This window comes from Elephas maximus, chromosome 25 (genome assembly GCF_024166365.1).
Source record: "Elephas maximus indicus isolate mEleMax1 chromosome 25, mEleMax1 primary haplotype, whole genome shotgun sequence".
NCBI lineage: Eukaryota > Metazoa > Chordata > Mammalia > Proboscidea > Elephantidae > Elephas > Elephas maximus.
The window spans coordinates 40,574,679-40,590,594 of NC_064843.1; the positions used below are offsets into that span (position 1 = coordinate 40,574,679).

General features: G+C 47.7%; 1 protein-coding gene across 2 annotated transcripts in view; it reads left to right on the forward strand.

Moving 5' to 3' along the window:
- STK35 (serine/threonine kinase 35) overlaps positions 1-15,916 on the forward strand; it is a 48,668-nt gene that overhangs the window by 19,422 nt on the left and 13,330 nt on the right. The window contains exon 4 of one of the 2 annotated variants that reach the window (XM_049869322.1): positions 56-8,571. The exons of the other annotated variant lie outside the window; for it this stretch is intronic. The gene's annotated coding sequence lies outside the window, so the exon portion shown is untranslated. Of the gene's footprint in view, positions 1-55; positions 8,572-15,916 lie in introns of those variants that run through there. 2 annotated transcript variants of the gene reach the window in all.

A 15,916-nucleotide genomic window follows, 5' to 3' on the forward strand; every position in this document is an offset into this window, starting at 1 on the left:
TTAAAGATTACTTAATGATGGGCCCTATCTCTCCTTTATTTTTTGTTTTCTGAAGGTGTTTAATTCCCAGTGGTTCTACCAGCTAGCCACATGAAGTTCCAGAAGCCGCCGCCTGCACATCACCAGGGAGGGTGCTGGGGGATGAGGGAGTCTGCATGCCTAGCTGAGTCTGCTGTCTCCAGTACACAAAGCTCCGTTACTAGGGCCTTTTGAAGCCAAGGCCCTTGAATGACGTGGATTTGGAGAGGGTGGCTAAGGCTGAAGGAAATCAGATGTTGGTGTGACCTGAGTGATCATAGAGGATATTCTCTGCTCCATATGAGATCTTGGCAGCTGCCCAACATCAGAGAAAGAAATTGGGCCTCATTTCTTGTTGAAGTAATAAAGGATACATGGTAATAGGAATGGTCCCCAGCCTGAATTAACAAACTCCAATTCACCTATCACTTTGTTTCCTGTTGCCTGGAATCATACCCATGGCGTGTCCAGTATAGGTGCCAAGTTAATCGGTAGCAATACTAAAAATGTGAAGAAATGGAAAAAATTTCTTCATTAACGTGGTCTGTTTTAAGTAACAATTTTCGAAACTGAGTCCCTGGAGGGTAAATTTAGAAAGGGTTTTAGGCAAAAAATTTGGAACCCAGAACTAGAACAGGTGCCTTCTCTGTCTTGTGTGACTTCTGGGCTCAGCCGTGAGGACATGTACATGCTAACGTTGGAGCACAAAGACATGTGGGTTAAGCTTTAAAGGGTGATGACGGTGCTGAAGATGACCCGAGATGCTGATGATAATTACTGGTCATGCCTAGGCTAAATGCTTTATGACCGTTATTTCACTTAGTTCTTTCAAGTAACTTTCCAAACAGCTAATAAGGGGCAAAGTCTAGATTTGAACCCAGATCTAAGCCCATGGTCTTAACCTGTACAGTGTATTACCTCACTTGAATCATCTATAAATTTCAAATGTTTTCATAATTCAGCAAAAAATTAAGCTTGAAGTAGGTTGAATCCCATGTCTCGCCAGCTCCAAGCACTCTCCGAGCGACGTGGCTAGGCGGTACCAGGCACACTATGCGTGGCACTTAGTAGGTTTCTAGTCAGTGGTAGTTTCTTCTACCCTGGAACAGTTGAGAGTATGCTAGTAAACAAGTAGGTCACTTTTTCAAAGGCAAGTATAAGCAAGGTGGGCTGCACTGAGAAGATCTAGCTGCCAGGGGCCGGTGGTGTGGTCCTTATACCCCAGAGGTTGATCTCCCTACTGTCTGGTGGAGTCTTGAATTGCCTAAAGGGAGACAGGGAAATGTCAGCTTGTGCCCTGAGATGGATGATTAGGTCTTTAAAGAATGGGGGTTTTAGGTAGAGAGATCATTGAGGGGAGGAGGGGAATGGTATTTAGCTAATGATTAGCTCTTTGATCCAGGCAGATCCAGAACCTCTGAGCTTCTTTTTGTTTTCTGTACTTTTCTGAGCCTCTTTTGAGTCCCTGTCTAAATGGAAACAACAGTCTGCCTTACCCTCTCTCACTAGCATTTCACGGTGCCATGCAAGAGTGGAGGGATTGTGAGTGAGGATTCAAGTGTGTCTGGTTCTCTTTTCCCCAGGATATTGAAGCTCAGCCTTCGACTGTAAAGATCCTAACAGCCTTAGGTGCCAGTACACAAAGAGGCATGTCTCTTGGGGCTGCATCTTCACTGGGGTTTTCTGAGGCGTCTTCCTCCCCAGGTGGGGAAGGCTGTTGTTTTGGAAGGCTCAGGCAGCTCCCCAGCGGCCTACTTCTTGCCCCTGCTGTTGCCATCCCTTGATTGCTCCTGCTCCATCAACCGGAAGAAGCCCAGCTGTCAGTTATGTAATGGGACTGGTGGCCCCCAGGGGTAACCTGTTCCTTGGAACTCTGCAGGACATCGAAGCATCCGTGAAGGGACAGGCCTGCCCTGGAGCTGTTGACATCACGGCCCAGTTGCTGCTCACATTCTCTTCTTGCCAGGCATCTGCGGCTCCCCTAGCCTAGACAGCCTCCCTTTGGGCAAATCCAATAGCTCTTACCATCATCCAGCTGTTAGCATACTGGCTGTTGTGAGATGATCCAGGGGCCTTCCAACTCCCACTTCCTCTTACCGCTGGGGCACAGAGACTCCTTCCAACAGTAACTAGTTATTAAAACCTGCTTCGAGGGGCCTCAGCTCCAAGTTCAGCACTTTAGTACGCATATTATCATACATCATCTGCATAAATTCCTGTTACTTGCCCTCATTTTGCAGATGAGGAAACTGAGGGTCACTTTCCTGAGGTTTTGAGAGCCAAGGTTTGAAACAAGGTATCTGACTGGGAATTCCACTGTTCCACTTTGCCTCTCACAGCCTCCGAAAAAGCAACTTTTGATAGGTTTATATTTTGAGGCAAATGGTGGGTTCTTCCTGCGGATAACACTACACAGGGGGCCCCTTAGACATAGGTGTACAGTGCTGCCTGTGAGTGTCTTTCACAGTTTGACAGCTGATCTTAGCACAGGCATGCTGCAGCAGGGCCCACCTTCCACCCCTTTGGATGAGTGAGCCTGGATGTGTGTTCCTCTGTGTCCCAGTAGATAGAGCCTCCAGCACTGGCAGGTGAGGCAGAGCTGGGAGAGTGAAGCAGCCACATAACCAAGGGCCAGGACAACAGGACAGGCAGAAGCCATGGAAGCAGGCATGGAACCAAACATACCCCACCCAGCCAAGATGGCCCCAGGCGCTGAGGGAGTGCTGAAGGGAGCATGGCTCCAGTGACCTGGGACAGGCCATAGCTGTGTCTGCTCCCAGGTGCCCTGGCAGAAGCCCATTCCCAGTGAATTTAGCCTGGAGACTTGGGGTCCGTGAAGACCCAAAGCAAAGTGACAAGGGCTGCTGTGTTATCTCCCTGACAAAGGTTCCAGCTTATTCACTGGATTCCGACTAAAATTGGATTTCACACCTTAAATCCTGAGTAAAGGTTGTCATCGTTCGTGTCTGCTCTGATTGATGTGGCTCCCTGTAGCCCTATGTTGAAGGGTTCTGGGTCCAAGTTAGACTGGGTGGGCAGCAGCCCTCCTGGCATACAGCAGACTCTGCCCAGTGGTGGTGTTGGTAGCTTAGACCCGAATGTTACCCTCTAGGAACTTACAGTTTAGTAGTGAGAATAAGACATGGTCATTTAATTGTAATAACATGTTGCTCAGGAGAGATGCAGCAAGACAGGGGAGAGTAGAGTTCAAAGAGGAAGGGAACAATCAGAGAAAGAAAGCTTCACGGAGGAGGTGGTGTTTGGACCTAAATCTTGAAGGTTGGCTTAGGGGTATTTTGGAGGCCAGGTGAGAAGTGAGGTGGTCTTAGCAGAAACTCACTTTGGCGTACTAAAGCTTGATTGCTGCGGGACTCAGCTGTCAAGGGGAAAGGGTACTGTTCTATCGGTGAAGCTTCCGGCTGGAGGTACGCTGTGCTCCCAGGCCCTTGTTTCACTCCCACTAGCGAGACCTCAGTGGTATTTCCAAATCAGAGGAAGTGGAGACCTGCTCCAGCATTTCTTGGATTCAGAGGTATGGCAGGCCTTAAAACTGCCAGGCAAGTTAAAAATAAATCAATACCATAAAACACTACAATGCATTTCCCAACTTTAGTGGAATTTCACTTTCAGTTAGAGGTGCCAGGGGAATGCTATAACTCAGCCTGCATCCTACACAGGTCAGAATTTTGTATTTTGCCTCTTTGTAAAAGGAAGTGATACCAAGGGACTTGGGAGGAATGGATTAGAGCTACCCAGGCATACCATGGGGCATAGTGAGAAAGATGAAAATGCTGCTACTTCCCAGGCTGCAAAAAGGGTCTTGATGTAGGGCCTGGGGAGGTAATTTTATGAACGGTAACTGGGTTTTCTTAATTCAGCGGTTTGATATCATGGCAGTAACAGGGGAAGCAGGTTAGCTTTGGTATGTTGTGTTGGATTTCAGTGAGAAAGTCACAGAGATGGTGTGAGCCTGTGACTTTTGACTCATTCTGCATTTACTTCTGTCTTGGAATTAGGAAACCCTTAAACATCGTGTACAGCAAGCACCCTTTGTTTTTTCTTTGCTGCTTTTTTCAGACATGCCTAAAACATGTCCTCCCAGAAAGCTTCAGTCTAGGGCACATCGAAGGCCTGGGCTGAGAGCATGGTGCTGTCAGATTTTGGCAGATTGCATGGGCTTTACTAGCACAGCCCAGCCATGTACCAGACATAAAGAGAACTGGAAGTCACAAGTAAAGGCTTATTTGTTGTTAGTAACCAGTTTGCGTACTTGGATTTGATGACTCTTCGGAAGCAACCCTTGGTTTGCATGGGGCAGCAGAAATGACTGTGACTATACCACACCCCAGAAAAACAAGAGGGTGATTTTACCTTTGAAAAAATTATTTCAGGGTTTGGGCCAACTGTCTAAACTGAAATCCAGATGCAGCCACTGACATGGTCCAGAGATCCTCCTGCCTCCCCCCACTCAGAGAATCTTAGGGCATGGTACCAACCAGAGCGCGAAGAGTGGAGAGCTTTTGGAAATCGTGTGGTTCCACCCCACCTTTTGAGGTCCCCGTGAGTTGGAATTGACTTGATGGCAATTGGTTTTTTTATAGTAGTGGGACAGCTGTCCCCACCTAGTTTAAGAATTTTATTAAGAGTCAGGCATAAGATATTGGTGCCACAGGCAGACTTAGATGTGAGTCTTCAGAATTTGCCATCTAATTACATGACCCTGCATAGATTTTAACCATGTTTGGAGGGATTTCTTCAGTTCTATCAGTGGCAGGAACTAAGGATGTTACACGTGAGGAGTTTTCTACTAATAGATCAAGATACTACCCTATGATCTCAAAGCTACCTCCAAGCTATTGCCACACTCCTCCCTCTCCCTCTCACTAGGTCCCAGTCCCACCCTCCAGCACACACAATGTCAGTGAAAAGCCCTGGCACAGCAGTTCTGTGGTCCCCAGACCAGCAGCAGCACCATTACCTGAGAACTTGTTAGAAATGTGTATGTTATGGCCCCACCTCAGACCTACTGAATTAGAAACTGGGGAGGGATGTATTAACAAGCCAACCAGATGATACTGAGACACATTCAAGTTTGAGAACTGCCCTAGCAAAAGCAGGCAAAGGCAGGATCAGGCCCCTTCCCATCTTTTAACACGCGTACTGTCTGCCTTGTCTTTTACTCCTTTATCCTCAAAAAACTTGGATATAGGCCTAAGGGCCAGAAGAGCCTACAGGGTTTTAGCCCTGCCTCTGTCTTGTAGAATTACGTAGGACTTTGATGTTGGGCGAGTCGCTTCTCCTCTGGGCCTTGGTTTCCTCATCTAGAAAACCAGAGTACCCGAAGGGTCACTTGTGTGCGTGCATACACAAACATACCAGCATGTTCATGGTTCCTTAGTGGAAGTGGTTCCAGGACCTGAAACTCCTGGCTCTCGGTCAGTTTCTCTTGAAGTACATTTGTCCTTAGGATGAGGCAAGGCCCTGTGGCCTTCTGCTTCTAGAGGGATAATACTGTATAACTTTACCGTGGGCTTGCCTGGCCCTGGGGAAGTGAACATCTGAGTAGTGATAACCATAAGCTGCTCTAAGGTGAGCACCGTCCAGGTAATTGTGGAGTCCGTGTTTTAAGGGTGAGATCACCCTTAAAAGGGGGAAGTCAACAGGCAGTGGGGCATTGGGAACAGGAAGCAATGTGCTACGGGGGTAGGGTTTAGGTCTCTAAGTGGAAGTCTTGGGTTTGGCTTTGAATCCTGACTAGAAAACTTCATTTATTTGTTCCATAGGCATTTACTGATCACCTGTTGTGTGCCAGATTTGGGCTGTAGAGATGAAGGCAGCCCCTTACCTGTCGAAATCACGTGCATCTCTCTGAGCCTTGGAGCCCTCGTTTATCAAATGGGGTTGCTAACTTACCCCATAGGTTGTCATGAGGATTAAATGCAAAATAAATGTAAAGCTAGCATAGGGATACTAGGCATGCAAAAGGCATTCCATAGATGTTGAGTCCTGCTGCCCTTTCATATTTGATGGCCAAGCCTGTAACAGAGCTGCAATTAGTGTCTTGTTGTGTAATGGTTCATGTGCTCCTATATATGTTTGAGAGACATATAAAGGAATACTGCAGATACAATTTCAGTCTTGTATAATGAAGGAAATAGCAGATAATAGGGGGCCTGCCCAGGGTGGCCAGAGAAAGTCTTTCTGAGGAGGTGACTTTGGAACTGAGACCTGAAGGAAGAAGCACATGCCAGGCAGCGGGGGAAGAATTGGCAGCAGCATGGTGGGCATGGTGGGGGTCCAGGAGGAGCAGGAGCTTGATCATGCCCAACTTAATAAGTTGTGGTAGTCATTGAACAGTGCCCTTCACAATCCGATTTACATTGTTAGAAGATCACTCTGGCTGCTGTGTGACCAGTAGAATGGGAGAGAGGCGGAAGTGGAAGCCAGGAGAGTTATCCATGTTAGGGTGGATGGCACTGGAAATGGACAAAAGTGAATGAATTACAGGTATATTTTGGAGACTTCTAAAGGGCTTGCAGATGGATTACACTAGGGAGGTGACGGAAGGGGTGGACTCAAGGACGACTCCTTTATTTGTTATTTGAACAACTGGTTGATAGGTGGCATAGCCATTCTAAGGTAGTGAACAGTGAAGAAGGAGACATTTTTGAAGGGTGGGAAATACACAAACGTGTCTTGTGTATAAGGATATAAAACCATCCTCTCTACTCTGGATGGATATTGGTGGCAAGCTGTGAGTGCCTGAGTGTTTTTGGAGAGCTGCTGAGTCTCGATTTGCAGGCGGCCCTTATTGGTCCAGAACCCAGTCATCCTTTAGAGTGGAGCTCAGCACCGATCATGGGCACCTTCAGAGGCCTGGGGAGGCCTTTTTAGAGCCAGGGGTGAGGTCTCAGCCTGTAGTTGAGGGCTGGGTCATGCTTTGTTGTGTTCTTCCCGTGGTAATGAGCCTCTCATTAGGTGCCGGGTGTGTCTGGCTCTTGTTATTTGCATATGCACTCTGCTTTAGTTTTGTCTCCAGAACATAGCGTTTTGTTGTTTTTGTTTTTTAGAGCTGAAAACTTGTGCGGTGTCCTGTCACATGGGCAGGCTGGTGATCTGCCATAGAGCAGCTTCCTCATGCTGGCACCCCGCTCTCTTTATCTTTTTCATAGTTACATAACATCAGGACTGTCGTTGCTGACTGTAAGATTGATTTTGAGATCCACTTTAATTTGTAAATTGGGAAAATACTTTCTACTTTGGGCTAAGGAAAGTAGTAGAAGGGACAGAGGCTCGGGGAGAAGGTCTCTGATCTCAGTTGCCTCTGGTTTCTAAGTACAGGCAATGCGACCCGAACAGATGATCAGCCCTAGCTTGACATCTGCCTAGTGGGGAAGTGGCTGTAAGCCCTGCAGCTGACTTCTCACACCTTGGTTTGAGCCTTGGGTAGAGGCTGGCCCCCTCTGGCTCCACTGCTTATTCGCCAGGTCCCTTGCCCCAGAACCTAGGAGATCCTAGAGCTCTCTCCCTAGATTTTTCTTTCTCTCTCTTTCTCTCCCTCTCTCTCTCCCTCTCTCTCTCTCTTCCTCTCTCTCTCTCTTCAGGCAAATGCTTGTAGCTTTTGTTGTAGCTTGCTGGTAGTCTTGTAGTCACTGTATCAGTTTCTGGATGGGAACAAGCCTGCTGCAGGCTGGAGTCTACCATCATAAGGCAGCAGGGAGGATTCTTTATCTACCTCCATATCTTTCTCTCACCTGAGCTTACTGAACATGTGCTGTTTGCCAGACTTAGCACTCTTCACTCTGATATCTTATTAAATTCTCACGTGTTCATGTGTCCTGGGTATCACAATCTCCTCTTCCTCTCCCTCCCTACTCCACCCACCCACAACTGTCTCTCCAGAAAGAGTAATTTGCCACTGGCCACATGGCTGGCAAATGCCAGCTCAAAGGCTAGAACTCTGGTGCCCATGCCCTTTCCCATTGGGCTACTTGAATAGGTTGTATTAGCAGGTGCATAGGGGCACCAGAAATCCTGTTGCCATCGAGTTGATTCTGTGGGGCACCAAAAAAAAAACAATCAATTCTGACTCATAGCGACCCTCTAGGACAGAGTACAACTGCCCCACAGAGTTTCCAGGGAGTGCCTGGTGGATTCGAACTGCTGAATCACTTAACCACTATGCCACAGTACAACTGCCCCACAGAGTTTCCAGGGAGTGCCTGGTGGATTCGAACTGCTGAATCACTTAACCACTATGCCACCGGCGGCACAGTACCATCTGAATGCTACCAGGAGGTCAGGAGGGAGTACTGGCTTTTCGTTGAAGGAGTAAGTAATGGCAACATGTAGGACATATGACTTAAGATAGACCTTGAAGAAAGGACAGGGAAGGACACTCAAAGCAGTGGGCATAGCATGAGCAAAGGCAGAACACTGAAAATTCATGGGGAGGATATGTTGTTGGGCTGGTTCATGTGGAAGCTAAAGTTAGAAAGCTAAATGGTGCTAAATTTCAAAGACCCTTGAATGTCAGCCTAAGTATGATGAACTTTATCCTGCAAAAAAAAGAGGGTGGGTGGGGGGCGTTGCAAGACAGTAGTTTAGAAAGGAGAGTTGGTAACAGTGAGGGAAGAAGTGTTAGCCCCCAGGGGAGGGAGATGAGATGCCACACCTGACTGTACACAATTTTAGAAGGTGTGAGAGTACAGGTGCACCTTCTTGAGCATGTGAAGGAAGAAGGGCAACCATGGAATGGGGTGATTCGAAACACAGTGGTTCCATATTAGTGTGGGACATTAATGGAAGAAGTGCTTGCTTTTGAACCGGATAGACCGATAGACCTGGCTCGAACACTTACCAGCTGGGTGACTTTGGGCAAGTCACCTAACTTCTCTGGGCCCCCATCTCCTGGACTGTTTTAATGCTGGTGATGATACTCAATGTGCACTATTTTGAGACTAAATGTGCAAGAAACATACAGTATCCAGTACGATGCCTAGCACATAGTGAGCTGTCGGTAAGTGGCAGCTGTATGTATTGTCTTCATCCTTCTATTTTGTTTTTGCCAAATCCTCGTAGGCTAATCATTTGCTTTTGCTCCACTTCTAACAATTTGTAGTACCCTTCTTTCCCCCAAGACATATCCACATCCCTTAGCAAGTGCCCGCAGTGAGTTCCCATTGGCATGTTGGTCTTTGGGCCAGTGGGCTTAATCAAAAGTGCCCAAGGTTCATATGGTCTCCTTTTGCCCAGCCCAGTTTGTGGGCACGACCTTGTTTGAGTTGTTCCTCTTATAACCACAAATTGTGCTGTCCCCATATGGGAGAGTGGTCTTTCCCCTTTGCCTAGTAACAGCACCATAGCCATCTTTTCCCTGGCAGAGGGCCCTGAAGGATAACTCTCACAGGATCCTAGCCTGTCCCCCGAGCCTTCTCTCTGCTAATCATAGCAGCCGCAGCTGAACCTGTCTCTTTGGGGACCAACTGAGGCAGTTGGCAGCTTTTATTTTATCTTCACACTTAATAAGTTGAGGAAGGAAATTAAAGTATCCACATAGTTGACTACCAATTACCAGGGCTCTTTTTAGAAACAAGGGTTTCCTCTTAGTTTGTCTTGAGTTCCACCCAGTACCTGTTTACCAGCTAAGGTGCTTACGGGAAACTACAAACCCAGGACCCTAATGGTCTCGCGACTTTCCAAGGCCAGAGGGACCGGGTTTAAATGGATGTGGTTCCTGAGACCCAGACAGGTTGCTTCAGGTTGTGATTCCTGAATATTGCTGGTCACCACCAAACCAAACCAAACCCACTGCCATCGAGTCGATTTCTGACTCATAGAGACCCTATACGACAGAGTAGAACTGCCCCATAGAGTTTCCAAGGAGCGCCTGGCGGATTTGAACTGCCAACCCCTTGGTTAGCAGCTGTAGTACTTAACTACTACGCCACCAGGGTTTCCAAAAAAAAAAAAGGAGACCTCCAAATCTCAGAATCTTAGGTCTTGTCCAGTGATTCTTTTTTGTGTAGATTTGGGTGACTGAAATACTGGCATTTTCGGCAGCAGACTCCAAGGGATTAAAAGGCTAAAAACAACGTTAAGCAAGTCAGCTGTGCAGACAACATGATCACTGCCATAGTGTGACCACGTTTCAGTGTGTATAAGAGCTGCAGTTTGTGGAGAACTGTTCACTGTCCTGAAGGAGCTTTCTGATGTACTTAAAGCTGACACCCGCTTATGTAAGCACACTTACAGTGTTCTTCCCTCTCTCTCAGTACCTTGTGCCGTGCTGTCCGTTGGGGTCCACCAGTTGTCGCTTGTTGCTGTGTCCTCACTGTTGAGTGGGCCATGGATTGAGCTCAGCTAACATGGCCTAGAGGCTGCTCCTCTCGATGGCATTTGTCTGCTTTCAGGAGGTCTCATGTTCTGCTTAAAAACCTGCAACGATAGAGACCTAACCATCCCACTGTTAGAAAGGGCCTGAGAGCTGAACTGAAGTCTGCCTCCTCCAGAATACTCCACATTGATCTAATTCCCTCACGGTCCTCACCCCAGCCACACCGGTTGTACTGCTCACCTGTGCCATGGGCATGGCCCACCAGGCACTCATGTTCTGCTCTCTAGTTAGTTTTATTTTTGCCTTAATAGATAAGGACTTCTCAGCGGCCCTCTTCTCAGTATTCTGTGGGTCATAGGCCCTTCTCAGAATCTGAATGTTGGGGGTTGTTGTTAGGTGCCATCGAGTCAGTTCCAACTTATAGGAGCCCTGGTGGCACAGTGGTTAAGAGCTATAGCTGCTAACCAAAAGGTCAGCAGTTCGAATATACCACCTGCTCCTTAGAAACCCTATGGGGCAGTTCTATGCTGTCCTATAGGTTGCTATGAGTCTGAATCTACTTGATGGCAACGGAATGTTGGGGATAGCCGCTCAAAAAAAAAAGTGGGATTTATACACATTGTGATACTTCATGTACCTTCAGGGAGTTTGCAGAACCTTTGCATCCTTGGCATTAGCAAGTGCCCAGGTTAAGAACCCCTGGCTTGGTCCCAAGTCCCTCGGTTAGCAGGTAAAGAAACTGAGTCCCCAGATAGGAGTCCAGGGCAGAGAGCTAACGAGATGGGAAGCCAGGTTTCCTACCATGACTCTCACCACTAGGTGAAGGCGTTTATCATTTTTCCCACATTTTACTTCAGTGTCTCTTGATAGTCACCACCTGGGACCACATTCTATGACTGTATTGTACTGTTAGAGCCCGCGTAGCCTGTCAGAGCCCACGGGCTGGCTTCCTTTGGACACACGTAGGTGTGTGAACAGGATGTGAAGGATGGGAGGCAGTGGCTACTTAGGCAGCCCCGGTGTCCTAAGGGCTGGTGCTCAGATCCTTGCAAGGCTGCCCTCTGTCCCCAGTCCCCTAGTTCAGCAGTCCATGGATTTTGAAAGCAGAGGATGGGAGCCCTGCACCACGTCTAGCAGCACTTCAGCCAGGACACTATTGTCTCTTCTTCAGTCACTTGTTAGCTGAGGAGAGTTGTTAGGTATCTTGCCATTTTATAGATGATTGGGGCCAGAAGGGGAGGCCATGGTGGGTCTTTAAGATCTGGGGAAGGCCTCAGAGTTCAGGTCACATTCTGGCCTCCCAGTCCTAAATCTGCTCTTCTCGTTAACCTCTTATTATAACTAACTTTCAGTTTAGGGGACATATTCTGAAGCCAGGCCACCTCAACTAGCCACACCCCTGAATTTTAAGGCCCCCCTCCAGAGAAAACAGTCTGTATTTGCACAGACAATTGTCTGTCTTCTTTCCCTTTCAGGGAGGGTGTCCTGTTGAAAGGTTAGTATGGGAAGGAGTAGTAGAAACAACTGGAATTTGTAACTAACAGGCTGTATAATGTCAGAGGAGGCCTTAACCCCTGTGTGTCTCATTCCCCACCCCCACCCCCCACCCCCAGCTCAGACGGCATTGGGGAGGGGGTGGCACGGTGTAACAGCATGGCAAAAAAACCACAGATTCCAGAGCTTGGAGACGTGGCCAACTTTCTGAGGTGAGGGCATGTGTCCTTTTCTGCACCTGGCTTTTTGGAAAGCTCAGTGGGAATGCCTGCCGAATAGGGGAGGAGCTCAAACACAGGATTTTATGTTAAAATCCTGTCATGCTGAATGAATGAATGATTCTTTGAAGCTCCTAAATTAATTTCTTACTGCAGTGTACTAACTCCCAGCTTCCATTAGTCACTCAGTATTTGAGCTCCTTCTAAAAACCCAACACTGCTTAGCAGCCTGAGAGGCTTAAGAGACGTATAAGATTGCCCCTGTCCTTAAGAAAGCTTGTCTAAGGGGGCAGTAAGATTGGTGCACACAGGATGGTCAGTAGGGGATCTGTGGTCACATGATCCCAAGAAGAGAACAGAACAGACAAGAGCCCCTGTAAAGAGGGAGCCCACTGGGGGTGCTTCCGGTGAGGAGGCTCATGGAGAAGCCTCGAAGGGTGAGTCCAACCTGAGCTGACAGTGAAGGGGCACAGGGGGTAACCAGACCAGCAGGAGCTGAGGCCCAGAGCAGAAGGGTGAGACTGAGTTTGGGCCAGGTCATCTTGCCTGGAATTTTTGCCTGAGTGAAAGACTACTGGGGTTGTTTCATTTTGTTTTTTGCCGTGAATTTAAAGCCGCTATTATAGTTTATTAAGTCCCTCCTGTATCCCTCACTGTGCCCTTCACTTACATCGTCACTGGTCTTCACTCCCTGCAAGGTAGACCTTTCCACGTTTTTCTAAGTTGAGAAAACGGAGACTCCAGGGGCTACGAGTTGGTAAAGGTCAGAGCTAGAAATTGGTGGAGCTGGGATATAAATTTTAGACCTGTCCCACTCCCAACCAAGCCCGTGCCCTTGACAGAACACTCTTTGCCATTCTGTAGAACATGCTTTTCGAATGATGCATCCCCATGATTGGGGCCTGCTCTTAGATTCCTGCCTGTGGATGAGCTGCCTTGTTTTGATCTCCTGATCAGGGTGCACAGACCATAAGGCCTGGTGCCCAAGCCTTCCATATCATTGGAGACTCCTGTTGGTGAATACTTTTATGATCTCTGGCCTCTTGTTCCCCTTTTCGCTAACACCATGCCCCTTATGTAGACCTTTAAGATTGAAGACAGTATCATCCCATTTGTCATCTCTACCGCCATTCTTCCGACCCTACACCAGGACCCCTGTATACTGTGCTGAAGACAGCTCACAGCAGCCTCATCCCTGTTTGTGTCCTACTTTAAGAACCACTGTTGATAGCTAACCCTTGGCTCCCTGACCTCAGCCCCTCTGACAGATTGGAATAGACAGCATTGCCCCCCAGGCATGTTGATATCTGAGTATAAAGAGCCACATGCTTTGGTGTATTAAACAAGGGACTGACTCATTTTGAAACTAATCCTGTTTAGAAGGGAAGGGCTGTCATCTTTGACCTTGACAGATTATCTTGCCCCTGTGCCTCTTTGGGGCCTGTGATGCCTGGCTGCTCCACAGCGTGACATGCCAGAAATTAATAACCTGAACCCCAGTTTGCTTATCTGTACAGTGGAGGATAATTCCTACATGGTCCTTTGTCCGGACAAAGGAGGTACTGCATATTAAGTCCTACAGGTGTCTAGTGTAGCAAAGACTATCAGCCGTGATAATACCAGGCAGGGTTTCAGGGACAATTTAGGTAAGAATGAGTTCTCGACCTAACCACCCAATAATACCACACTTTGAGTTGACTTTCTTTGTTACTAAGATGGAAGGCAGGCTAGGATAGAAAAAACCATGGGTTTTGGGTTTGAATCCCAGTTAACCACCTACTTACTAGGTGTTAACCTTTTGCAACTTGCTAGGTAACTTCCAAGACTGAAATTCCTCCCTTCTATCGAGAACCCTTCTCACAGACAAACGTGTATGTGTAGAGTGGAGAGGGTATTCAATGTCCCATACTTGGCAATAGATGCTTAATGTTCCTGCCTACCTTAGCAGCAGGTAGGACTAACTCAGGTGCCCTTTGAAGCCTGAGACTAGTGTGTGAGCAAGCCCTCTGATAAGTGCCATCGTCACCGGGGATACTGGCCTGCACTTTAACATGTTGTGTCACAGTTCTGTGCAGTATTACAGAAAATTGCTGTTGTGTGCCACTGAGTCGATTCCAACTCATAGTGACCCTATAGAACAGTGTAGAACTGCCCCATAGGGTTTCCTAGGCTGTAAATCTTTATGGGAGCAGATCACCAAGTCTTGTCTCCCACTGAGCAGCTGGTGGGTTCAAACTGCCAACCTTTTGGTTAGCAGCTGAGCACTTAACCATTGTGCTACCAGGGTTCCTTCTACAGAAAACAAATTCTAGCAAACAGCCAGGTTGTATTTCAAATTTCTAGGTTCCTGGGTTCCTTTACTCTGACTTCAAAAATTCATTTTTAGGCGATCCAAAAGTGCTCAGGATACTTCTGTCACCACCTGGCTGTCCCTAGGGCTGTCACGGCAATGGTGCGACAGAGGTTTATATCCTTCAGGTTGGGGATTGGAGAGCTATGGACTCTCTCCTCTACCACCAGGGCTTTCAGTCTCACATCTCCGTATTGTAGACAAAGGACAGAAAGTTCCTAGGTACAGCTTTCACTCCAGGTGAATTATAACAAGCAGCTTTCACTCCAGGTGAATTATAGCAAGCTAGTCGGTGATACCCTAAGAATCAAAATAACCATTAACATAACTAACGATAAGATAGTGCCTGTTGACTGCCCCACTCAGTTCCTGGCGCTGTGACGGGCAATTTACTTGAATTCTCACTCCTCACAGAGGACCCCAAGAGGGTAGGTGGCACCATCCCATTTTTTCGTAAGGAAGAGGAGGCTCAGGTTGTGTAAATGACTACAGGTAGTCCGCAACTTGCGATGTATTTGAGTTATGATGAACCGCACTTAGGACTCTCCCTGTTTTTGGGGGTTTTTTTTTGATATATCTCATCGTTAGTAATATGTACTGCATACATTGTTGCAGTGCATAACTTGCTGATGTTATCATTCTCATGCTACAGGGTGTGATGGACTGCTTTTGTATGGCCTTTCTCACCATGGTCTTGTAATTCCCACCAGATGACTGGGTGGGACTGTGCAAATAAGGTGCTTATGGTCCCCCAAGAGGATTGGACAGCTTGCTAATAATACAGTAAGGTGGATGGTGCCCTTGTGGGGGGGATGGGACCATGCAAATAGGGTCTATGGAACCCTAACAAGGGAATTAGTCAGTTTTGCCATCCAGCTAGGCTTAAAATGAGCCATCCCAAAGGCCGAGAGGGAGGTGCCTCACTACTACCAAGAAAAAGAGCCAGAAGCGGAATGTGTCCTTTTGACCCAGGACTCCTGCGCCAAGATCCTCCTAGACCTAAGAGACAGGAAGGGAGAGCTGTAACACAGAAGGCAGTGAGAGGCGGCAGTGCAGCAGTAGCAAGAGCGGTAGCAGCGTGAAACGTCAGGAACCAGGAGACCAACGCAAGACGGCTGCCGACCCACAGAGCGAGAGAGCTGAATGCCTTCGGGCTGAGGCTTACTGGTGCGGTGGGGTGCCCTTGGGCACTTACTGGCAGAGCTAAAGAGCTTTGTAACACTTGTCTGAGCGGGAAAGACCAGGCCAAGGGCTAGAGAGAAGCCTGACTGTGGGCATGGCTGAGAAGCTGACCTGACTGAAGAACTGTATCCTGAGTCATTCCTGATCCTGAATTGTAACTTTTTACTTCCAAACACTGTAATCATGAGTATGGTCTGTGAGTTCTGTGTGGCCATTGCAACAAATTAATGAATCCAGCAGAGGAGTAGAGAGTGCCGTGGGAGGGACGGTTGGTGTCAGAATTGGTAAAAAGATTGGAGAGAGGAGGCATGTCTGTGA